Here is a 27,297-nt window from a genome sequence, read left to right as displayed (position 1 = left end):
TCAGGCAAAGTCTTCAATTTCCACCACAGGAGGAGGGCACCCTCCTCCACCCACCACATAGCCCTGAAAGGATAACATATTTTTTGCTGCCACTGGTCTTAGAGATGGGAAAGAGATGGGAGGAGTGAGATATCACAGGTGCTTATCACAGTTACATGGTAAGAGTTGTGTTAAAACAGGAAAAGACTGCATAAGCAAGTCTAGAAAGGCCACAACAGCATCTGTGTAAGAGATAATTCACCCAATTTATCCAGCTAAACAGTTCTGTCAGGTTTACCAAGGGCTGCAAAACTGGCAAACTGCCTCATCTCCTGTGCAGCGGCAGCGTGGGCTTAACCCTTCCACTTGCCTGTTGGAAGCACTGAATTTGCAAACCTCATGGCAGGAGAGAGAACCTTGTGCAAACTGTTGGCATTAATAACAATTCCCAATAGAGCAAAAGTGAGTTGGACAGGAGTCCCCTTGCCAGCTGCAGACATGACTGCCTTAGGCACACCTGGGGCTGCACAGCCTACAAGGGATGTACTGAGGGATGTGATCTAGCAGGAGGTGAGCGCCTATCCCAGCCCCCAGGCAAGCTCCCTCTTCAGCTTCCATCAGAAGGGAGAACCTGCTTGGGGCTGTGTTCTTCATAGTTCTCATTGCATTTTCATGTTTTAGCAATAGCAATCACACCTGTTGTTGGAGCCCCTGCCTGGCTCTAAGGATGTTGGTCTCTCTAGCAACTTGCTTCTTTTGCATAGCATTATCTCGCTGATGTGCATGTGTTTGTGACAGGTAACTGATTCCTTAAAAGCTGCTTCTTGCTGAAACTTCCCCCAAGATGTGACATACTGAGAAAAAAAGAAACAAAATCACACTGTTGTATGCACAGGCGTTGTGCTGAGTCAGTGATTTGGGGAGCCATAGGGAGTGACCATGCATCTTGCTCACTCTGCTTCAGTAGAAAATGTCCCAGGAGGCACCTGGTGTCAGCTGTGCATGTCTGGAAAAGGGCAATGAAGCAGTGAAGGATCTGGAGAAACTTATGAGGAGCAGCTGAGGGAAGTGGGATTGTTCATTCTGGAGAAGAGGAGGCTCAGGAAGACCTTAATCATCGTTTACAACTCCATGAAAGGAGGTTGTGATAAGGTGAGGAGTTGGTCTTTTCTCCCAGGTAGGGGGAGATAAAATGAGACGGGGAATGAGAATCATGTGATAGGATGCAATAGGATGAGAGGAAATGGTTTCAAGTTGCACCAGAGAGGATCAGGTTGGATATTAGGACAAATTCTTCTCAGAAAGAGTGGTCAGAAGGGCTGCCCAGCAAGGTGGTGGAGTCACTGTCCCTGGACGTATTCAGGAAACGTGTGGATGCGGTGCTTAGGAACACGGTCAGTGAGCATGGTAGGACTGGATGGCCTTAGTGGTCTTTTCCAATCTTAATAATTCTACGATTCTATGATTCTATTCAACCTATCTATTTGGATGAAATATGCTGATAAGGCCGTGTTCATGAATGGAGATAAGAATCTTCTGCATTGAGAAGGAGTTCAGCATTTTGTAGGCTCAACAACAGGCAGGTGTGTAATCTGTGATGTTGTCTGAATTACAGTTAATCCCTCTTCAAAATGATATCAGGAAAAAAAATCTGTGATGCCAGTAAGCATTTTAGGAAGCAAAACAATGGAAGAAGTTGGCAGGATTAGGCTCACATTGGAGATTACGGTGGCAAAAGGGAAATGACTGTAAAATGCTGACATGGGAGATAAAGTACAAGTGAGAATGGCATTCACCCAAGGTCATGCTTTTAGAAGGAAATAGATGAACTGGATGTGCGGCATTTGTTCAAGAGAACCTTTAAATAATGTGATGCTGGATGCCCTCTTAGTAAGGCAGTGCAGAAGAAGCAATAGTTAAATCAGACATGTGCATATGACAAATGACAAATGGGTTTTGTCATGCTCCAGAAGAAACCTAAGAATGGGAGAATTTAAATATCTGCTAAAGAAAAGTGAAGTCTGATATATTTTAAAAAACAGAAGCTTCCTTTAACAATATGTTCATAAAAATCCAGAGTGCTACTGCTAGCACCAAATTACTCCCATTGCAGGAATGGGCTGCGTTGGAGCAAGCACAGGAATTTTTAGGTATTGATGGTTAGCAGGGGATAGACGTGTCCTATGAGAAAAATTAGTAGAGATATCTCAGGATTTATGATACCGTCCTGGGCTTGGAAACTGTGGTGTGCCTTCTAGGTACACTGTGTAGGTCCTTAATCAGTTTCAGTACCTTGTTACAAAATGCAGACTTCAGCACTGCTCTGGCCCCTCGCAGTGTGACAAGCAAGCATCAAGGTGTACCCTTAAACATGGTGAGACACTCTGCTGTGCATAAAAAGTTTTTTAAAAAGGCAACGTAATGACAACACATGGAATGAGACTTCATTTTTCTTGTGGCTTGAAGCCTTGTGTTTTCCTACCCCTTAACAAATAGCCGTGGAAAAAAAAAGTACACTAGTAATTAATAATTACTAATAAATACAATTATTAGTTATTATTGATAGATGCTTTTTGTTAGAAGTATTGAAAAGGAAGCCTTTATTATTTATTATTTATTATTTAGCCTTTATTATTAAATAATTCTCTCCAGATAGCTTGAGTTTTATTTTTATTTTCTTCATTTTAAAAGGATTTTTGTAAGAAGTGTGCTGGGTTGCTATGGCCATAGACAGCTCAGATGGGAGGCTGCTAGTAGGAAGAATTGTCACGTGCTGGTTATCCATGGCAGAGCAGCTCCTGTAAGTGAGCTGATGTAAGAAAAGAAGAAATGTGCTATAAACCACGTGTGCCTCTAGGAATAAAGTAGAAACTGCAGACTGCACTGGTACTGTGAGCTTAGATGCTTTTCTTCCTTGCTTCTAATAAAGCAAATTTATGCTCTCTCCTTGACTCAACTTTCATAATTGGTCTCTACAACTGAAATGCTACCACTGCTTTGCCCCTGCCCATCGGCCTCCTTAGGTATACTGGTGCAGTTAGGCCTGACACAGCAGGAGCAAGCTGGGCACTTCTGTGGGTTCATCAGTGACAGCAGGCAACTTGGCCATTGGCTGGTCCAAACTTTGATGGAAAACTGCTTTTATAGTTGATGAGAAATGAAACAGCTGGAGGCTCTTTGGAGTGCAGATCAGATGCAGAGTGTTCGTTTGCTCCCGCCTCAGACATCTCCTGCATACAAGAACTGTGGAAACATAATTGGGAAAATATTATTGCAATTTATATGTTTTAATATAAACAGGAACGATGTTCTAGCATCTCAGAGTCCGGGGTCTTCAGTAGCAAAGAGGCTGATGGAAACCGAATTTTTTGCTAAATGCACATAAAAAGTTCAGAAACTAAGCCTAAATAAATATAGGAAGAAAAGCCCAGATCTTCTGGGAGGATCTTCAAAATCGTATGTTAGCCCTTGGCAGAACTCAGTGTCCTAAAGCTTTAGCCAGTTGCTGGGGATATCTAATGTGGAAGCTGATGTGCTTAACTACTTGGCTTGGCTAGGAGTTGAACAAATGAAGAAGACAAAACCAGAAATGCATTTACTGTCCTCAAAAAATATCTGACATGACCTGGAGAGAGAACATTTCTCTCTAACAGAGGATTATAGGCATTGTGGGGATGAGAAAGCTAAGGAAATCCAATATTAGGCAGCCTCGTGACAAATTACTATGATCTCAGTCAACCAAAAATAGTAGGTGGTTTCTGCAGATTGTATTTTGAGGAAACCTTTCTGATTTCATTTAGGCCTCAGGTTACTCGACAGGAGAGGGACCAGTTTAATACAGTTCAGCTACTCCAGCTAGTCTGAATTCCGTATTTTCCCTCCCCATCATTACTTACACAAATAAAATTAATACTTTCGTCCTTTGTTTTGTTTCTGCAGATATTCTATCAAATAAGGAAAATTCCATAAGGACAATGGAAATGCTTGAATATATTTGTAAAAAATAAATATTTCATCAGTTCAGGTCTGACAAGAGTCCTACAGGATACTGATTGGTTGCATGCTGCATGGCTGCATCAAGCATTGCTAAAGTGGGAAGAAGAAAAAAACTAAACTATCCTTAGTTTCCTAAATACATACACACCTGATTGATTAAATGAATGAGTTCTATCTCAAATTCATATCTTACAGTTACAATTTTGCAATTAGAATGTTGTCCTGAGCCCTGTCTGCTTGATGAAACCTATCATGCATTTGAATTCTGTCTATCAAACACTGGCAAGAAGCTGCCAGATGATGAATCTATCGGCTGGGAGAGTGCATTCGACAGACAATCTGGGGAGCAACAAACATTCCAGAAAGAAGCATAGACTGATTATGGAACAGAAAAAAGAAACCTCACTCACGATGGCTGCTATGAATTATTCACTGATGAATAATAATAAAAACCCACCTCAAAATTACTAGTGTAGATATGCTATCCCTGCCTTGTTAACAGCCTGTGGCTTTTAAGGAGCTCTGCAGCTTTGTCAAGGGGCTAAACCTGTCTACTGGAAGAAAATGAATCTGCTAAGCCTAATATAGCAACTGGCTTAGTTACAGTGGTGCCAAACACCCAGGGAAATTATCTTAATCTAAAATAAGCAGAATTCAGGCTAAAATATGTGTGTTTTTATGCAGTTCTCCAGACTGTTTTAAACAAGACATTTGAAAATCACATTTTTATTTAAAATAGTGCTATTTTTTCTTTGCTCAATCCTTCCATTTTTTTCACTGAAATTTGTAACAAATTTGGAATAACAGCAAATCCACATCCCGTTTGAGACTGGGATGTCTTTGTTACTACTCTTGCATTCAGCAGCAAAACTGTAATACTCAGCTGTGAAAAGATAAAGCTGTGTACTTGTCAGTTTTTTAGACAATGACTGAGCCACATTTATACAACAAGCTGCATGTTGCAATTTCTGCATTGAGAACATTCATATTCTGGACTGGTCAGGAGCAAGAGACAATGGTCAGTGAAGTGACTTGATGGAAACCAAGAGGAGAGTCCAACTACGTGCCCCAATTACCAGCAAGTTGAAGACAGTGAAGAGCTCAGAGAAGACAAGCAGAAAGTGTGGTCAGTCTGCTCTTTCCAAAATCAACCAGCAAAGCTTATTAAGGTCACAGAGACTTTGGAAGCTTTCTGACAGTATCTGCTGAGAGCTTTTTAGGGCAGGTGCTTTGATTTAGTTCATTAGCTCATGTTTGAAGGTAGCATGGATGCAGATGAATCATGTGTTGGTGTGATATTAGACCTAAAAGAGCTTGTTCATCTGAAGCCAACAGGCATTCAGTGGAAATAGGTCCCCCTGTGACTGTTCCAGCAAGAAGACATCAGCTGTGGGAGGAATAAGCCTGTGTGTGTAGTAATGAGTTAATCACACCCAGCACATCACACTGTTGCAGCAGAAGGCCTTGTGATCGAACCAAATAACTAGCAGAAACAGCAGGGACTTGTAAAAATGGTAAACCAAGCAGGGAAAATCCATAATGTGTTATTTGCTGTTGCTGCAGCGGGGTCAGTGCCATTGTATGAATTAATGGCATCTGCTGAGGACTGGGTAATTTAACTGAAGGACTAGAACCCCCCAAAAGGAGTTTCATACACTGAATTAAATTGCTGGAAGAGCAAACACTGAGTTCTGTTGGTACTAAGCCAGGGAAGCATATCCTGCTAAAAATTCTGCAGAGGACTGCCAGAAAATCAGCGAGCGTTTGCAGTTAAAAAGTTGTCAAAATACTCCTGTAAAAATAGACTGACTGTGAATAATGAAAAATACAGGTGAAAAATGTGTGCAGCTAATGAGTGAATGGAAAGTCGAATGAGGTAGAAATGCATCAAATGCCACTTTCCTTTTTGTTAAATAAAGGGCAGCTTTCTAATTAAGTTAACAGTTATATATAAAGTAGAGATACTTTTTATGTCCATATGAAGTTCAAAGTTTTAAAAAATATAGTAATCTTTTGTTAGGGATTCAGAATATTCTTAGGAACTTTATAAGCAACCTGTATTCCTTGTGCAGGCTTCTGTAGGGTAGGCAGAGCTGTGTTTGGAGGTATCAAAGAGCAGCAGCTGTTGGGGGCTTCTGTAAGGGATTGCCAAGGAGTAAGTGATGTTGGCTCCCTGGTGAAGGCAGTTGTCTGAGTAATTCTGATGTATTGCTATGTGCTCATTTGACCTAAAGAAAAGTTACGTATTAAAATTCCATTTGTATGTCTAATGTCACTTTTACAGTTTTACAGAAATTGGTGGATTTCTTCAAAGTCTTTTTTTCATTTCATTCTTATTAAGTTCTACATGATACTTCCTCAGAGGAAGGCAAGTCAAAAATGAAGGAAAAAAAATCTCACTTATCCCCTGAACCATGCATTTTTTTGCTCTTCAGATGAAAGTATAGTACAGGTTTTGCTCTCTGCTGGTTATTACTCTTTAAACGTCAGCTGCTGAGGTCTGCTTGATTCACAGGGTTCTTTTGATCTAAGGGTCTAAACAAGACATGTAGATTTTGGGGGTCTGTGATTGAAGTAAGATCAGTAATATTATCAAAATAAGTACACAGTGCAACTCCACATCCGATGAACTCAGTAAACTCAGCAGCACCTCAGTGGGAGTGGGGCTCAAACATTTTCTCGCTTAGCAAAAGGTATATCTTATGTATTTTTGAGAACAGAGATTTGCTGCAGTAGAGCTTGTCAGCCTGTTGTTTCCTTCTCCTCTGTTTCTTTTTATTTTGCACTTGTTCTGTTATTGTCTGAATCCCCACAGACTGAGATCTTTTAGTGCTTTGCTTTAAAATCTTCGGCTCACTCCCGCCACCATCAGTAGTCACCCCTCGGGTAGTTGTGTTTATTTTTCTGTCTTGTCTGCATCTCTTACTTCTCCACTTTCTGACACTGCAAACCTTATCCATGTTAATACCTCTACTGCAGGTGAGACAGTGAAGTTGCACAGACAAGTACGTGCTCACGGAATTTTTGCACCTGTATGAAGTGTGGCATGAAGAGTTCTGGAGGACTTTTGTGCCTGCAATACACTATAGAAAAGATATTTTTAGCTCTACTAACACATTGTGTTAGACCTGAAAGACTCATGAGCAAAATCAATCCTAAGCCTATTGACTTACAAAATGGCAACTAATGGACTCCTGATGTAAACACCGTCTATTTCTAGCCTATTCTGGGGCATGTTTAGGCTTATCTAAGCAATTTTCCCTATGCTATCTGAGAGGCTTCTTTAAACACTCCAGTAGTTTTCCTGTTTCTCTCAGTGCCTCTCTGCTTCCATTTTTATGTAACGATCTTCACACTACAGAAGCCTTTTCTGCAGTGGAAAAATTGAATGGGTTGCATGTGCTTCTCCCACTCTGTGTTATTTTCCAGGAGTGGCTGCTAGAGCAGTGCTTGTGCTGTGTCATTCAGAGGGCTGAGGATCAAATTCCCGAAGGTGTTGAAGCAGCTCTTACCCCCTGAGAGACACCCATGCAAGATTGCAGGGACTGTCCTGAGGCCTAGCAGATGACCAGAGTCCCAGATTTATTTTCCTTCAGGTTTATGACAAATGCCAGCTAAGGATGAATGCTGGCATTACCAAAGTATTCTCCCTAGGCTGCAGTGGATAAGGTTAATCAACAAGGCTGTTTAACAGGACAGGCCTATTTAATAGGCTAGTCAGAGGAATGATGACACCACAGTTGTATGATTCAAGAAAAATGCTTTGGTGGCAACAAAAGAGCAACACTTGCGAACATCATGCTGATCTACATACTACTCTTTATGTACTTAGGGGCTGTCATGAGAGGCAAAACCTGAAGAGAACCTTCCCACTGGAGATTAGTATAAAAATTTGCACTTCACCTCTTGTGTTTGAAGAGGGAAAACCTTGAATTAACTGTATAGTATTTAAACCATGGCAGAACTTTTCATCTTTCCACAGCCTTGGAATTTGAGAGAATACTGTCCGAAAGATAAGAGATTTTTATTTAGAAGTCAACGTTTAGATGTATGGAGGAAGAATGCTGGTAGTAATAACTTCTGGGATTTAATAACAAGCAAATATTTTTAAGCATCAGAACACACAATAATAAGAATGTGATGAGATTGTTAATTATTTTGAGTTTTATTACTAAAAATTTTTCTGTTTCATCTTTACCACTCTATTAAGAGAGCTCTGAGTTACGAGAGGGCAACAATGGCACTATGTTAAAGAGTTCTAGTAAGTTTTTACTACCCCAACCTTTGCTTTTGAAGCTTTCTCTCCTTGAGTTATCTTCAGTGTAGCTGAGTGATAGCATTCAGCAGCCAATCTAAAAATGGATTTCACTGCAAAATTTCAAGAATCAAGGTGAAATACTGAGGGAACACACTGGCTTAAAATCAAAAAGGAAAGGAAACACAAAGAGATGAGAAAAAAAGAAAGGGAAAAAAAGGCAAGGGCATTGCTGCCTGAGAAGGCTCAATACTGATATTTTCCTGCAATGCTGAGGATGGCAGATACTTGTGCATGACAGCAAGTTTGAAAAAGTAAAGCAAATAATACTGGACTACATACTTCCTTCTCTGGCTGAGGTGTTTGGTGATGAGCAAAGCATGGTGAATGTTGAGTAGCTTTATTCTAGCAAGGACAGGATGGTGGTGGAGGGCAGATCCACAGCCTCATTTGCCTCGACCATGGGAAGATTGGGGTTTTCATCTCCTGAGGAAAGAGAGCAGAACTAAGAGGGGAATGACTGCCTTGACCTGTGAGAGCACAGAGGTGCACTGAAGGAATTGGCTGACATCATTATGCAGCTGCTCCCTGTTGATTGAGGTCTTAGTGCATGGGGAAAGGCCCTGGGGAATGACAGGCAAATGTCATCCATCTGATTCTGGGACAGTAAGCCTGAATCTGTTTTCAAGAACAGAAAGAGGAATTTTGCAAATTCCTAAGATATGTTTTCTACATGAAAACTAGATACCTGTTTTGTGTTCTATTTCAATCCAACTTATGTAAGTCTGCTTAATACCTTAATTCCTTTTTTAACCACATGCACAGATAATCTTGGAACAACCTGCAGTTCATCAGGTATCAGATCCATTAAACTTGTTCAGTACTGGAATCAGAAATCTTCTAAACATCTATTGTATAAGCTTCACTTTTTTTTTTTTTTTTTCCAAGTAGGTTCACTTTTGTTATTTGAGTAGATTTAACTTTTATAGGACTTGAAATAGACAGGATTATGTCTTCTGTGTATCAGTTCCAAAGAAATGTCGATATCAATCAGAGCTGATTTTGTCTTAGCTAGACAGCAAAGCCTTCATTTGTTCAAATGCTTATGCATGTGCTTGACTGGGAAAATGAGAAATCTTGCTGACTGAATTAAAAAATTCCTCTTATCTTCACATTGTGTGAGAGGATATCCAGATGGAAGATTTTCAAAAGTCTTGAGTCATAATCTAGTTCCATTCCTCTGTGCATGGTGTAGGGTTTGACATCTTTCAGGACTGTTTTAGTTACTTTATCGTAGTTATAAATTATGATTTTTCTTTTCCAATCTGATACGAACTTTTAAAAAGATACACATACAGTTTGTGTTAATTCTATCCAACGTCTTCTCAGTTTTTCTATCATAAACAACAAAACAATGAAGATGGTGAATTTACTGCTGTAATTTGCAAAAAGCTTTGACTAACCACTTGGCCTTTATTTAATTTATTAATTTATTTATCTGAACTCAGTTCTTTCGGGGTTGTGAGTGAGCAGGATATGGATTCCTATTTCCTTTACCAGGGATGATAAACCCTTCTCAGTAGAAATTCCATTCACCTGTATGTATAGATACTACTGTAATACTTTGTTTGACTTCTGCTGGTTCACAGAATCACAGAATCACCAAGGCTGGAAAAGACCTTCAAGATCATCTTGTCCAACCATCCACCTATCACCAATAGCTCTCACTAAACCATATTCCTCAACACAAAATCCAAATGTTCCTTGAACGATCCAGACGTTCCTTGAGCAATCCAAACGCTCCTTGAATGGTTCAATACTATAAAGGCATTAGTTGACGGAAACTAACTATTATAAACTAAATTTATTAAGATAATTTAAGGAATCAGAATATAACATTCTGAACATCATTTTCTTCTTAATATAACATTCTGAATAATAGAAACAGAATAATAGTCAATCAAAAGGAGTGGTTCTTCTATGTTTAGCATTCAAGCTTAAACTTGAATATTGTGTGTAGTTCTGAGCTCCATAAAACCATGGAATCATAAAATGGCTTGAGTTGGAAGGGACCCTGAAGATTGTCTAGTTCCAGCCCCCCTGCTGTAGAAACAGGGTTGCTAATCATGATACAAAAAGGATATTAAGATACTTGAAATAAGGACAACAAAGCTGGTAGAAGGTCTGGAAGGCATTTCCTGTGATGAGAGGTAGGACACACGTGGTTTGTCCTGTGTGGAAGAGGCTGAGAAGTGCTCACTGCTCTGCAGCTCCCTGAGGGGAAGCAGAGGGACATGCTGGGCTCAGCTTCCTGGTGGGACAGAACACAAAGGGATAGCACACAGCTGCACCTGGGGAGGATGAGACCAGGCAGTCAAACTGTGGAACGTGCTTCCTAGAGGTGACTGATGCCCCACAGCTGTCAGCAGCCAAGGGGAATTTGGGCAGTGAGCTCAGTAACATGCTTTAACTGCTGATTAGCCCTGAAGTGCTCAGGCAGTTGGATTTGGTCTGTGAAGGTCCCTTCCAACTAACTTGTAACATATTGCATCTTGCCTTCCCTTTCCTTCCCTCCCCGCCCCTCCCCTCCCCTCCCTAACCCTACCCTGCCCTACCCTTGAAAATGTTGAAGAGTTTATTCCTTGATTATTTTTGTGAGAATTCCAGCCTGCATGACAAAACCCAAATCTCTTCCACTTCTCTCTATTTGCCATTCCCTTCATTGGTCCCTTGCTCTCTGTATGCTACCTTGCTCTGAATGAGTTTTCCTTGGCAATTTGTTTCCTCCAAATTGCATTATAATTTAACATCTTGAAGTAGGAGTTTGTCTATTAATACTCATTGTGTCTTCTTTGAGTACACTCTCTGATTGCTATTAATTCTTCTGGAGATGTTCTGCCAGTTGGTAATTTCCCAGGTCTATTCACTGGGGGTGAAATCCGCCTAAGATATTGCTCAGAATTTTTCTCATACTCACATATTTCATGATAAGCATTTTCCCTTCTAATATTTTCCCTAGAGGAACATTTGCAACTAGAGGGAAAAGATGACAATTTCTGGCTTTTCCCTGAAGGTCATACTTAGGCAAAGAGACTCTTGCTTTTCCTGATTAAATATTCGTGCCCCGTCTCGCTGAGCACACACACCCGGACACCAAAAAGACTCTGCAAGTATTTCTGAAGACAAATAATCAGCACTGCTTTACTTTGTCCTAATAATGCAAAATAAATGGGCATTTTTAAAGGTCTTAGATAAAAAAGATCTATTTTGGAGACCTGTTGGTCTATCACCAAGGACATTTCAGCCACTTTCATTAATTCAAAACAAGAGAAAGTACGATCATCCTGTAAATACTCAAAGTTGATTTATTAAAACCTTATGACTCACCAACTTCCTCATTCCCTTAAAATCCTAATTTGGGATTGAAATCCTCTTAGAAGAATTCCTGGAGGCAATAATGAAGGTATTCTTTCAATCTGTAATGGACTGGAGTTAGTAGAGCACCAGTTCCAGACAGATATTCCTCACAGGCTCAGTACTGTCTGATTCACAGTTCATTGCTAATACTCATTTTCTCTCTTGTGTCTCAATTCACTTTTTTTTGTGTGTGTGTGTGTGTGTAAATATTACATAAAGAAACAAAAATAATCCATTCTTTTTCTTCTTTTTTTCTTTTTTTTTTTCTTTTTTAAATAAGAGGTTTATAGCAGAGTGACTGGTAAGTAAAATAAGAAGAGAGAATTAGTAACTGGTTATTCTGAGGGCCTGGTTTTCCAAGGCTGAATACTGAACTCCTTCACAAGGTGAGGTAATTTTGATACATCTAAAATGGGAAGCACTAAAATGGAGAGTCCAGAACAGAAGTAAGTTTCGAAGAAGTGGACAGCTGCTAAGAAGAGGAAAAAGAAGAAGGGGAAAAAGAAGAAAAAGAAATAATTAAAAAAAAATAATCAAAAGATTAACACTTTGTCACTGTTCATTTATATATCACACAGGCAAACCTAGATTCCTTCCTTCCTTCCTTCCTTCCTTCCTTCCTTCCTTCCTTCCTTCCTTCCTTCCTTCCTTCCTTCCTTCCTTCCTTCCTTCCTTCCTTTCTTTCTTTCGCCAGACTAACAAGCAGCAGAATGGCTGCACTTAAAAATTTGGAATAAACACACTGAATTTTTGTAGCCAGAGATAGGGTTTATGGATACCTGTGGTAATGGTACAAGAGAGGGGAAAGCAATGGTTGCCAGAGGAATGGTGTGCTCTACAGGAAGAACACCTGTGCATTTTGTCTAAAAGTCTGTGTAGTAAGAATTGTTGTCTGCTGTAACTGAGTGGAGTAAATGATTGTTTTGCAAGGATGAAGCTGTCAGGCAGTGCTGTGGATTGCCCTTTGCCATGGATTATATTGAATGGGAGACAGAGCAGACAAAACGTGAATAAAATTATACCTGTTGTGCTTTTAATATCTGCCATATGCCAATGGAGTAGAACAAAGCAGTGGGATGGAGCAGTGGATCTGGTCCTGTGTTTGTCTTGCTGGCATTCCATGTCTCTTCATGCTTAGTGAAGGCTTCATGAATCCTGATTGGGCACTGGTCTTTGTTATTTCCACTGTCATGGAGACTGGTAGATCACTGGTTGGGGCTCACACCACTTGGAGTGTGACTTCTATCTTGGAGAGACATCATGACATTAGACTCCTTCACACCATCATCCACTGCTGACTACTGCTGCATCTGAAGGCTGTGCAGGTACTTTGCTGAATATCCCTTTTCCTGAAAGGTTTTGTGAAAGTTACCTGGGTCTGGATACATGGACTTTTTTCTCAGTCTTTTCTCCTTTATTGTGTTTTCAAAACTCAAGGAAATAACATCTGTGAGAAAAGCATTGCAAACATCAGGTTTTAACCAGATATTTTTATTCTTACATGAGAAGTACAACATATGCCTGAGTGAATTTCTGGAAATAATACTATCAGAGTGTGCTGAGTATGAACTTTGTGGTAAAATGATAGAAAAACACTGAAAATCTGTAATTTTCCATCATGAATTATTCATGGCATGTTACTCAAGTCTCAGACAGGAAACTCATATGTATGAAGTTATTTAGATACAATAGTTCATTTATGAAGAGGACTCAGTCATGTGAAGGCTTACCATACGGCCTCCACTAGTAGAAGCAGAGATACAGAGCCATATTTTCTGCTGATGCACACAGGCATAGCTCCATTGACCTTAATGAAGCTGCAGTTTACAGTAGCCGAAGACTTGGCTCTTTCCTTTGAGAGCTTTTGTTGTTTCTCTATTTTTACATGACCTTTCTTTTTATGAACATATGACCACTTTGTTTTCTCTTGTGTTGGTTAATGTGGTTGTAAATCCAGATTTGTCTCTGCACTGCAAATGCTGAGGATTTTTCAGCTCTTTTATCTCCCAACAAGAATATTTCCTGGTGAAAACTGCTTACTTATGTATTGGTTGAGATTTGGGAGAAGTCATATTTAAGCAAAGAGGAGAACAAGAGTTTGAAAAATATTGTTAGCCTAATGGTAAAAATGGCTACTTAGAGCAGACTGTTTGAGAGGACTAAATGTCACTTAAGGTGAACATCTTCTGTATCAAAAAGTGAACAGTAAGTCATTATAGTTGGTTGGTTTTATTTGCCTCCTTCCTAAACTTCCAGCACTGTCTTGTGCTTTATAATTCTTTTTCGGAACACAAGTCACCTTGAAGTTTCTCCCTTACATGCATGTTTATTGCCCTGTCTAACTGAGAGCCCTGTAAAATCCACATGGCTTTATGGACTAACTGCAGGCTTTCTGCCATGACCTCATGAGTGTGGTGAGCGAGCAGCAGTTTTCCTCTGTGTGGAGGGCTGTCTGGCTATGGTTGTGCCTCCAAAGGCCATGGCATTCTAAAGGTGCAGAGGTAGTCTATGAAATGTTTCAGTAGATCTTAAAACTGCCTCTGAATGTGATGGGAAAAGTCCATATTTTTTATGGCAAAAGGCTGAAACTCAGTTTATTGTGCTCAGTAAACATGCAAATTTGAGTACAATGCTTTGAGTTCAGTGATGACACACAGCAATTTTTTCCTGAGCTATTGGTTAGGCAAGGCAGCCAATAGCTAGCCAAATGTATTTTAAGCCACTTTAAGTCCAGAATTGGTAAAATTGCTACTAGTCATCCAATAGACTGACAAATATATTCTAAACCATTCCAGTGATGCGAGGCTTGATGAAATTGCTACTGAATATTCCTCTCCTTGCCTAGGAACAATTGCCCATCATGATAATTTGCAAAGCAGACAAGTATTAGCATGTTTGAGCAAAATATCTGCTGTCTTCAAATATACTGTTCTAATGCCAAACTTTTGTGTCTGATAAGCTCCTCACAAGCAGCAGGCTTACTCTTGTTTGTCGGAGCTACATTTCAGCAGGCACACCATTCATGACAGAAAGACTGGCTTTTTAAGTTAATGAGATTTTGCAATATTAAAACAACAGCTAATTTGGAATTTTTCTTATACTTTAGATTTGCTTTCTTTCTTCCTTTTCATTCTTGAATATTAAGCTAACCTAGTCATTTTCATTCTTTCTTCAAGAAATGTTTGGTATGTTTGGACCTGCGATAATTTGATACTGTTTGCATCTTGCAGTTTCAGGGATAAACCAGCCTTATTATTAAAATAAAGCATGTCTATTTCTTTTCCTACTGTCCAAATAATGTTCTTTGTTTGAATACTCTACCATCAAGCTGATTAAATTTTTTAAAATGTGAACAAATGGGGCCTGAAATAACCTGTTATGTACACTTTTGATATCTCTAGTAGATGATGCTCATGGTGAGCAAATAAGTGAATTTCTCACAGATATGCATTAAATCTGCATGAGAGCCGAGGGCTGAAATTAAATCCAGTTTCTGCCTGTTACTTTACATGGGTCTTTTCTCTTGACCATCAAAAAGATTGCTACTAGGCAGTTAACAAAAGATGGCTACATCTGGGTTTCAGAAAAGACAAGTGAAGGTGTTGTGGCTTTGGAGATTATCGTTGACCACAACAAAATGCTGAGATTTCTTGCCTTCCTTTGGGATTCTATGTCTCACAGTGGAAGCTATAAGGATTTGGAGAGGAAATTTCTATGTTTTTGTGAAGTGCTAGGGAATGTCATAGATATCCTCATTCCCCTGATATGACCCTGCTCCATCATCTGACTTAGGGCTGACAGGAGGAGAGGGCTCTGCCACTTGGCTTGCCTTGGAATTGTGCCACTGCTAATCAAATATTGCCTTTTGCAGGGCAGGTGAAATACAATTTGTTCAAACACAATGAAACACAATGTCTTCTAAGTTCCACAGCAGCCTGGAGGATTTGCTGTGCATCATGCTCGTGTGATTAGCTCTGAGTATAGCCTGGGATGAGCTCTTTGAAGCATATGGTAATAGCAGTTGTGACTGAGTTTTTCCTAGAAATCAGAAATCAAAGCTAAAGGTGATTAAGTACTAACCTCATACCCAAAGTTAGATATAAATTCTGCATATAGCTTTTTTCTTTCCTGTGCTTGACAGGAGTAAAAAGAAAAACAGAATCCTTTTTTCTCTGGAACACCTATTACTGGAATCCAATGCCATTCCTTCACTTTAAGAATTTTTACTACACCATATAAAGAGGGAGAAAAGGAAAGTTTTTTGCTTACTGCAAATCTGGTGGGAAAACAACAACTCGCTATGCCCAGTCATCATCCAGGTAAAATAAAGTGTGATGGCAATACAAGAAAGAGAACAATAGAGAGCACGACATTCTGCCATTCAAAGAGAAAATAGCAAAATCTATGCGTTACACTAAAAAAGTTGGATTCTGTACTGGTCAAGAGCAGGAAGTAGTGGTCAGAGAAGTGACTTGAAGGAAGTCAAGAGAAGAGTCTAATACGTGCACTTATGATCAGCAAGTTGAAGACAGAGAATAGCCACGACAGGCAAAAATTGTGATTTCCCTTTTTCCATATCAACCAGCAAAGCTTATTAGGGACATGGTGACTTAGGAAGCTTTCTGACAGTATCTGCTGATACCTTTTTGGGGCAGTTGCTTCAGTTAAAATCATTAATTTCTGATCACTGGTGTGCCAGTCCATTTGGACTTCATGCTGGGGCAGAGAATAGAAGAAATTCAGCTTGGGAAGTCTTTAAATAAATGCCCCACAACATAAGACTCAAATGGAAAAGCTGGACTATACATTTTCTAAACTGCTTTTTTTTTTTTTTTTTTTTTGGAAAGCTGGACTTCCTTCAGCTTTGTTCTTAGACCAGGAATTTCAGACAAAATAATAATTGAAAATATGGTACTCCTTGTTTGTCTTGCTTTGGATCAGCTTGAATTTTCAATGAATTTATAAATCAATGTACAATATACAGTATACAGTGTTTGTTATTCTTGTTATTGCTTTCACTCTTATGGTACAAATACAAAAAGAGCAGTATGTTTGTTTCAGGTAAGTTTTTGTACATTTTGGATAGTTCTTCATTTTTAAAGGCTTATTCTGGATTAAAATGTTGAGGGTTGAAATATACCCTCTAACAGAAAAAAAACCCTTTCAGTTATTCCCTAGATTTTCATAAAGCTACTAAATGTGATCACAGAGCCACAGAATCCTAGCATGGCTGAGGTTGGCAGGAACTTCTGGATCCACCACGCCCATCCCCTGCTCCAGCAGGGACACTCAGGACCACATCCAGGCAGTTTCTGGAAATCTCCAAGGAGATCCTACAGCCCCTGGGCATCTTGTGACAGGGCTAAAATTCATTTCATGTTCAGAGGGAACCTGTCGTGAGATTGTCAACAGGAAGAGTCAGATAGATGCATGTTTCTAGAAATGCAGTAGGAATAGGAGCAAATACTTTCTTGTGGCTAATATGTCAAGAGCTGAGATAGCCAGAGGTCATAGCCAGAAAAAATGAACAAATGAGTGACTCATGTATGTTCACTGACATTTACTATAATGTGAACGGACTCCTTAGGAATTCTTACAGTAAAAATCATCCAATTTAAATAAAATGGGGATGAAACTAACACCTGATATAACCCATGCCATTGGCTAAAAACAGGCCTAAAAAGGTATGCTGTAGTTCTATGACGGATCCAAAAAAAGTGCTTCTAAGAAGGATAAAGTATGTCTCCTTGCCTTACTGCTCAAGATAAACAAAGATAACTTCTGAAATCAAGCAGAAAATGAATTTCTCATGACTTCTTCAGTTTTAATGTTTTAGAACCTAATAGTACTTGCCTATCACAGTATTAGTATGTTGAGATTATCGATCAGTTAAGACTGAATGCACCCCTACAGAATAATCCTAAACACCAGCACACTAACTTCCAGAGCCCGGATCTAACAGCTCTGTCTTTCTGATCCTATGGTTGCTAAAAAGTCTTGCAAATGTTTTGATAAGAACTGCCTCTTGCTTTTGTCGCAGGTGCCAGATTGTGCAGGCCATATATCTGGGCTTAGCAGGGAGCCAGAGCTTTTACTAAACGGACTTTCTGAGAAGCTCTGCTCCTGATTTAGGTAAAATAGCTGACTTTTTAAGCACTCTGGAGAAAAACAGCAAGAATTATTATGTATTGTTATGTATTGTAAGAGCATTTTTTACTAACTAGGTTCCTCCCATCAAAGACTTAAGAGATTGAATGCTCTGAAATCCTGAATCGAGAATTTTCTGAAGTTTATCTGGCCTGAAAATGATATGTAAGAGCCTATCTTGTCAGCTTTTAGTGTTCATTCTTTCTGCTTACTGAGAAAATATTTTATCACAGATTTTGAGAGTTTTTTGGTTCTACTTTCATGGAGTGGGCTCTACTTTTCCTGGTTTCCGATGACTGAAAATTCAGATTATGAGGGAGATTCTTTTTTTTTTTTCTCATACCTTTTACCTAAAATTGCTTTCTATTTGGCTTCAGTTTCAGATACTTATATAAGAAAAGCAGAACTGAAGATAACCTGAAGCCATCAACTTTTCTTATTCTGTTTACATTCCTGCATTGTGCATACAAGGACATCACCTCCGTGTCTTCATGCAATCACAGAACGGTTGGGTTGGAAGGCATCCTAAAGCCCACTCAGCCCCAAATTCCTGCCATGGGAGTGCTGCCACCCAGCAGGTCAGGTTAGAACAGGGCTCGTCCAACCTGGAGTGCCTGCAGGGATGGGCACCCACAGCTTCTCTGGGCAGCTGTGCCAGGGCCTCACTGCCCTCTGAGTGAAGTCTTCCAGGCAGAGATGAACAGATTAAAGTAGAGATAAAGCTTAGTTTTGTGTAAAATCTACAGGTCTGAAGATGGCTGACACTGGATGTGGTGTTTTTCTTCTCACCTTGATATGCCCTCTCTTTTCTCCTACTTCGTATGTGTGCTCTTCTAAGGATGTTTAAAAAATCTTTGAAGCTGTGGACCCTTGACAGAGTGGTGGGAAGACAGGATGCTGAGGATCTATGCTGAGCAACCTGTGTCTGTCTCCTTTTGTTCTTCCAGACTCTTCTCCCATATTCTCCTTTTTTGTTCCTGTTTTGGTCTCCACACACAGAGGTGTGAAGTTATGGCTCCTGGGCATCTACCTGCAGCTCTTATTTTCACAGGCTCTTATTGGAACAGGCTGCCTAGGGAAGTTGTGGAGTTATGATCCCGGGAGATGTTCAGGAAACATGTAGATGTAGTGCTGAGAGACATGACTAGTAGATGCAGTGAGGATAGGCTGAAGGTTGGACTAGATGATTTTAGTGGTCTTTTCCAACCTTAATGATTTGATTCTGAGCTTTCCAGTTGTCCTGGAGTGTCTTGAGAGAGAAGAACATTCCAGTGTTCTGAAATCAGCAATGAAAAATATGTGTTGAACATATGTGAATCACATGATATGAAATAAACAAACCAAAACCTGGCACAGTGAGTTGCTGCCTCATGACCTAAGTTCCATGACAGCTAGTGCTGATAGTATCGCTGCACTCACTGTCTCAATTGTGTATGACCAGGAAGAGTAGCTGCAAGAGGGGACATTTGCTGTATTCACCTCAGGCTGGTTTTGGTTTTTGTTTAAATATCAGAAGTTAAAAAGCAATGTATCTGGAGCCTGCTTGCACAAGTTGCTGTAGTGCCTTTGTTCTTGTCACCTGTGGCATCGTTTGTAGATTTCTGGAGTTTGAAAAAAAATCACAGCATACTTCTTTTCTTTCTGGTTTTGGATATGAACTTTTTGGTTCATGTTGTCCCTTACAATGCCTCTGATCCTGCCATCTTCAAACCAGCTGTGCTGATGAACATATATAAAATCTTGTCTCTTAGAGTGCTTGATTTTGTCAATGTGCATGTTTATTAGGAGGAGAAAAAAAAAATCTGAGCATACAGCATCTGAATGAATGTTTCGTACAGTGATTATATGATTAAAATGCTCTAAGAATATCTGTCTGCATTTTTGACTTGCACAATGCAACCTTAATGGCTGGTAAGTGCTGAATTTTGTCACAGATGAAAAGAATACAAAAAATGCAAAGCTTGTTAACATGAGCCAAGCCTGCCATTTATCTGATATTTTCAGCACACTGCATATATTTAAGCGGTTTTACTGCCATTATGGAACTTATTTTAGACATATCAAGTGCCAATTTTCTTCCAGATCATAAAGAAAGAGGAGAGAACAGGAACTTGGTTGTTTTGTTGATAATCTAGCCCTAGCTCATCATAAAGAAAGAGCCAGAAAAAAGCAAGGCTGCTCACTCCACACAGTGCAGCAAATAGCAGTTTTGTCGTAAGAGACAGAATTAGAGGCCGGCTCTTGCTGATGCTTCTTACCTATACGCTGAAATGTAATTGAATCAAAATCATGGAAGCCAGAGAAAAACAAAGTAACACAAGTCTGGGACATCTTAATTTCTGCGCTCTGAGATACTGAGGCTGGGGGCTGAGATAAAATGACTGCAAAAATGAGCGATATATAGGGCAAAGTTCTGGACCTTGCTGGTTATTGCAATGAGAATTGACTAAACACAACTTGTGTCAGAATACAAACAGTGTCTCTTCCTCTCTGAGATGTAAATGCCTAATTGTCTTTCCTGGCAAACACTTTGTATGAATTTGAGGAACCATGACAAACTGCAACAGGAAAAATTTGGAATCAGATCAAAAGTCTGTGTAGACTGACATCCTGTAGCTGGCATGTAGATGAAGATGAATGGAAAGACTATAAAGTAGAGGCAGAGAGATGTGGAGAAAAGCTGAATGGTAAACAACATAGAAGAGCACTTTCAGTTTAATTCAGGGCAGTTAAAAATGGCAACAGAGTGGGGAAAGGAGACAAAAGGTCTGGACACCTGCAAGGTATTTTTTATTCTCAGTGATGTAATCTGGAAAGCTGTATCCATTAGCAATATTTTTCATCTCTATTTTTACCTTGTCTTCACTCTTCCAGCAGCAGCAACAGGATTTTGCAGAGGCAGGAGGAAGCAAGGTGCTCTCCAACATCTATCTCCTGCTTTGTCTTGAGCTTTCCCGAGAGAAAACAGTGTTCCATTTTTCTGAAATCCACAAAAAGCTATGAGTTTATCATATGTGAATCATAAACCAAAGCAAACCAAAATCACTCCACCAAACAAAGCAGAAATGAGTGCACTCATAGCTTTTCACCGACATCCATGGGCTATAGTTGAAACCCTCAAACTATTCCAGTAAATACAAGATCAGGTCTATTCTACCACTTTTCCCTGCCATTGTATCTGGTTTGTTGGGCATAAGAGAAACACAGAATCATAAAATCATTTGAGTTGGAATGGGCCCTTAAAGGCCATCTCATCCAACTCCCCTGCAATGAACAGGGATACCTACAGCTCAGTCACATGCTCAGAGCCTGGTCCAGCCTGACCTTGAATGTCTCTAAGGATGGGGCATCCACCACATCTCTGGGCAACCTGTGCCAAGGGTGTCAAGACTGTGTTCTTTTTTTTCCTTATATCTAGTCCCAAACTCCCCTCTTCTGGTTCGAAACCATTTCCCCTTGTCCTGTAACAGCAAACCCCAGTAAAGAGTCTGTCCTCCTCTTTCTTATAGCCCCTCTTTAGATACTGAAAGGCTGCTGTCAGGTCTCTCTGGAACACAGTAGAACATGATATAAATGTGCATCCCTTGGATGTATTTGCTGCCCTGTACTGGGAGGACGTTGCTACTGATGTCCTGAGGGTTAATTGTAGCAGGTTGTAGCAGGAAGATAATGTCTTATTTAATGATTTAAATGGCAAAATGGAAATGTTTAGAGAAACCAGATGGTGAGCTAGGAAGGGCTGAGAGCATGATGGGTAATGGGATTAAAATTAAATATGATTTTGATAAATTGGAGAAAGTGCACAGCATCAATAAGATGAAATCCAGTGAGTGCAAATGCAGTGTAATGCTTAAGGAGAAAAAAAATGAAGTGAACAAAGAAAAGGCAAGTTAGAGCTATGCAGCAGATCACAGACTGTGTCTGAATCAGCTGTGCTGTTGGAGAGGAGGCAGGAGGGGGAGGCAGTTACACTCAAAAATATATTAAAAGGAACATCAAATGTACAATGTGGGAGGAAATCACTCCTGGGCCTTGGTGAGCAGTGTGCCCCAGCTGAGGGGCACAGCACTGGATGAATGTGGCTTGTGAACTGAGGAGGGTGCACGAGGCAACACCAGGAATACAAGGAATTTATCAAATAAGGTCTGTGAGGATGGGTTGGATAATTTAGTTTCGTTCATCTTGAAAGTACAAATGGGAGAGAGACAAACAATACTTGTCTTCTGGAACTAAGAGACTGTTGTGTAAGGCAGAAAACCACTCCCCGTGACCTCTATACAGGGGAAGGTTAAAAGTAGCTTCCAGCAAAAAAGAAGAAAAAAGATCTGGAGATAGATTGTGGGCAAACTTTTTGCCCTAAGGATAGATGAACAATAAAAGAAGCTACCCAGGGAAATTATGGAATACTTTTTGCAGAACACCATAAGAAGAAATAAGAGAAATACCTACAGAGGTGTTTCAGGATGAACTGAATTATTCCTTGAGAGAGGTGAGAAGTCGTCATGAAGTGATAATCCTCTTCTGCAGGCTGTCAGAGGTCAGTGGAGCAGGAGCTGAGGGTACAGATCTGTAGCTTCCATCCTTCTAATAGTCACTGATCTCGAAAGATTATTTGCTTGCTCTGCAGATAGACTGTATTAATTATGTGCTTAGGAATATTTTCCCCTGTCCAGTGGGTATTCAGGGAAGTGGAAGTGGACAGAAGAGGTGTGCAGAAGAAATAATAATGTAACAAAAATATAGATAGATAGAAGTAATAGATATAGCCATAAAAATCAATTTCATTTTTCATTAGGAATTTGCTGATGTTTACAACGAGGGTAGTGAGCAAGTGCCTCATTAAACTGTTTAGTATCCATCAAATTTTTGGTATTCTTGCTTTTTTTCAGCAGAGGGCTGTCAAGACAGTGTGTATTTAATCTAATGCATGTGCTGCTCATGAAGCCTGTCCTGCAGTATCTGCAAGTGCTTTCACACAGAAACAGCTTTGCTTTTTCATTACATATGGTAGTTTGCAAGGCTGGTTTAATAGATCACAATTAATACATGGATTTACGGCACTGAAAGATGTTCCTGGCTTGAGGCAAAGGAATGTTATTGGACGACTTCTTTGAAATCCCTTCCAGCTCTACTTTTATACTGATTCTGTTTATCTTCTCATGACTCAAACATAAGAAATTCAGAGAATATTCCCAAGCACAGAGCTTATAGTACAGATTTACTGGCATTTTTGCACACGCTGGGGTAGAATTATAGGCTTAAATGGGAGGGAATGAAGGGAAAATCTGTTTTTTTTCTTCTGTTTCTAAGTTCATTTAAAAATAAACAAGCACACAAAATAGGATGAAAGGTTCTTCTACTGGAGCAAGTAGAACCAACTCTACCAGTGTTTGCCCTATTCTGTTACAGGAGAGGGGAATGTATTAGGAATACTTCCTGTGAGGCTGGGAAGACTGCTTCTCTTTTCATTAACTCTTTTAGTAAATCTCATTTACTGCCAGTTAACCAGAAGGGGTAAACAATATGAACTGTAAGGCACACATTTTAATAAAGAGTGTATTTTGTTCAGTTCGTTGAAGAAATTCAGACTTCAGATCTCATTAACTGTGAGTTTGTTCCATCTTCCTAATTTGCTTGGTGATGACAGTGAGGAGACACAGTTTTAGAACTGGTTTCTGCTTTTTTTTCTTTTTTTTTTTCATTCCCATAAACAGACTTTCCTGTACAAAATTTCAAAACTAAAACTTGATTTCACAGAAACTGTACATTTATACCATGTTGACAGTGGAAGCATTTGACATTCTATTAGTTAAATCAGACCTTTGCTACTTTCATTTTCTTCTAAACATAGATTTAAAGGATCCTTCTGGTTCTTCAAATAGGGATGATGTCTGAGAAGGAGGAATGTTGTCTCTTGGCAACCTGATCAAAAGTCAAAATCTTTTGTATGTATGTTCCTTTTGAGGAGTTAAGAAACCTTTCTTTCACTTCCAGAGAGGCGCTCACGTACCTTTGCATCTTCTTATATGTCAGCAGATAAACTTTGTGATGACAGATGTTCAAGACCTTGCTGTATCTTCTGGGGGAGTACCTGGAATCAATCTGGGAAAGCAATAGTGTCTGGAGATGGTGAAGTGATCTCATCAGACTGCATTTTTTCCCTATTCGAAGATCTGTGGTTTCAGAGAAGGGCATAAACAAAAGTTTCTGGTAGGAGATTTTTATATGAATAGTCCCTGTAACAAAGAGAATTACGTAGGAAGATGACAATCAATCTGCTACTGCTGCTGCTGCTACTCATTCTGCAGGGAGGTGTTTGGAACTTTTTAAAATCCCAGGGTTATCGAGCTTTTCTTTAAATATACAAAAGGAGAAAATGATGTGGTGCTACCTTCATGGATCTCATTTCCAATGAAATAAAAATGGTTCAGAAGTTCTAAAAATTAATTTTCCTACAATTTGCCATCTTACTTATACTTGCAGGAGAGTCTGACTATGAATTAATTTGTTATCTTTGGGTCATTTTCCAGATCACTGATATTTTACTCCCTGCTCTGAGTCCTACAGATTCTCACAAACTGAGAAACAATGCCTGTGGCTACAACCTAATTGTAGAAAGGGTATATCCATCATGAGGACCAGCACACAAACTGCTGAGATGGATAGCAGTCGATTTTCACCTTTATCATAAGGACATGGCCACCCAGCAGTCACTAAAGCAGTTCACAGTGCTGAGCTGGTATCTAGAATACCTTCTGGCTACAGCTCTCATGGTCTGCAGGAGAAGCACTTGTTTTTTGCTTCTCCTCAGCTACATTATATGCCAAGATCTTAGTATGTTTCCATATTGTCTTGAGTTACTCTTTCAATCCCAGTGAGGTTAAATCAATTGTAATTACATAATTAAGAATACAAAAACTGCTGTTTATAACAGATTCAGACAGAGCAGTGTCCGTGAGATAGGCCATTAAAAGGTAAAATCTACTAAAAATCTAAATTTATTAATTTAAATTTTTGCTGTTACGACCAAGAAAGTGGGTTGTACTGTAGCTGAGAAGGAGGGAAACTTATTTTCATAAATTACTGTATTTATATTTACAAGGTCATGCAAAACACTGATTGCTACAAGGTACACTGTGACATAAGGATTTTTGAAAACTGTATTTGAGAGAGAAGAGAAATGAAAAAAGAAAATGGTAGCAAATTCTCATTGTTTTGTGCAGACCATCCTGAGCATTATAGTATTTTTGTTCTCATGATTGATTTTTAGCATTTTTTTTTCAAATTATTTTTTTCATAGGAGAAAGCTATGAAACTTTGTCCAAAGTTCTGATTTTTCCAGTTCTTTGTGAAAAAAAAAAAAAAAGACATTTTCTATTAATCTCATCCTTTCGTAAAAAAGAAAAGTAAGTGCTTCTCTTAACAATTTTAATAAAAAGTTGTAAGGAGAACCCAGGGAACTACAGGCCTGTTAGCCTGACCTTGGTGCCAGGGAAGGTTATAGAGCGGATTGTCTTGAAGGAGATCACGTGGCATGTGTGAGACAACTGGGGGATACGGCCTAGCCAGCATGGGTTCACCAAGGGCAGGTACTGCTTGACCAATTGATCTCCTATGATCTAGTGATCCGTCTGGTAGACGAGGGAAAGGCTGTTGATGGTTACCTAGACTGTCTCCCAGTATTCTTTGTATTCTGCAGTATTCTCCTGCAGAAGCTGGCAGCCCATGGCTTGGACAGGTACACTCTTGGCAGGGTAAGGAACTGGCTGGAGGGCCAGGCCCAGAGAGTGGTGGTGAATGGAGCTAAATGCAGCTGGCGACCGGTCACCAGTGATGTTCCCCAGGGGTCGGTGCTGGGGCCTGTCCTCTTCAATATCTTTATTGATGATCTGGATGAGGGCACTGAGTGCACGCTCAATAAGTTTGCGGATGACGCCAAGTTGGCTGGAAGTGTCGATCTGCCTGGGGGTAGCGAGGCCATACAGAGGGATCTGGACAGGCTGGAAAGCTGGGCTGAAGCCAATGGGATGAGGTTCAACAAGGCCAAATGCCGGGTCCTGCACTTTGGCCATAACAACCCCAGGCAACGCTACAGGCTTGGGGCAGAGTGGCTGGAAGACTGTGTAGAGGAAATGGACCTGAGGGTATTGATTGATGCTCGGCTGAACATGAGCCAGCAGTGTGCCCAGGTGGCCAAGAAGGCCAATGGCATCCTGGCTTTGCATCAGAAACAGTGTTGCCAGCAGGAGCGGGGAAGTGGTTGTCCACTCAGCTCTGGTGAGGCCGCACCTCCAGTACTGTGTTCAGTTTTGGGCCCCTCACTGCAAGAAAGACATTGAGGCCCTGGAGCAGATTCAGCGAAGGGCAACAAAGCTGGTGAGGGGTCTGGAGCTCAGGCCATATGAGGAGTGGCTGAAGGAGCTGGGATTGTTCAGTCTGGAGAAGAGGAGGCTCGGGGGAGACCTTATTGCTCTCCATAGCTACCTGAAGGGAGGTTGTAGTGAGCTGGGGGTCGGCCTCTTCTCTTGTGTAACTGGTGATAGAACTAGAAGGAATGGCTTCAAGCTGCGCCAGGGGAGATTCAGGCTGGATGTTAGGAAATACTACTTTACTGAGAGTGGTCAGGCACTGGAATGGGCTGCCAGGGAGGTGGTGGAGTCACCGACCCTGGAGGTGTTCAAAATGTTTGGATGTCGTGTTGAGGGACATGGTTTAGTGAGAACTATTGGTGACAGGTGGTGGTTGGACTGGATGATCTTGTAGGTCTTTTCCAACCTTGGTGTTTCTGTGATTCTGTGATTAATAAAAGGTAAATCTGTCTTCAGTTGTTTAAATAGGAGGTATGTGTGGTGAGGTTGAATGGTTTGAGTGTGGAAAAAGAATCATCAGACAAAAATTTAGCAGTTACACCTCATTCTGCCCCCAAATATCCTTCTAATGAAGAAAAAAAGGAGTAGGTGACATACTTTACCTGCACTAAAAACCTAAAATCTGAAGAAGTCACTGTGAAAGATATTACAGAAAACACTATCTAGGTGTGTCTGTGAAAGAAATACGGTAAAGAATTCTGTTAGTCAGTTCATGAAGTGGACTGGTTTGTTTGCTGCTCAGATTGCCTGTCTTTCTCCCAGCTGAACTTGACTACAGCAATAAGCAGATATGCATTACCAATATGCCTATTAACAATGCTGATGGTTAAGCAGTGATCACATTCTCTGACTGCTGCAGGTAGCATTAGATTAGAAGGCTAAATAAGCATGACTTGGAAAGTACAATTGAAAGGGAAGATTCAGAGTTGTTGTTAAAAAGGCATTATACAGTCTTCCATTTTTTAGTTTGTGTGCTCCTGCCTCTGGTGAACTGTATTTACTGTGGAGAAGAGCAATTGAGTTACTGCCTGAAGTCATGTAAGAAACATGTAGTTCTGACACCGTCTGTGCTGAAACAGGTATATTCTGTGGATGGTTTTGTATGTATGTTTACCTTATAGCATCTACTTGCAT

The 27,297-nt window shown here is 40.1% G+C and overlaps 1 pseudogene; it reads right to left on the bottom strand.

Moving 5' to 3' along the window:
• On the bottom strand, positions 1-27,297 carry LOC146542337 (uncharacterized; annotated as a pseudogene).

This window comes from Meleagris gallopavo, chromosome Z (assembly GCF_905368555.1).
Source record: "Meleagris gallopavo chromosome Z, MGAL_WU_HG_1.1, whole genome shotgun sequence".
Taxonomy (NCBI): Eukaryota; Metazoa; Chordata; class Aves; order Galliformes; family Phasianidae; genus Meleagris; species Meleagris gallopavo.
Note: the sequence above shows the minus strand (reverse complement) of the source record. Positions and strands in the feature narration are given on the sequence as shown.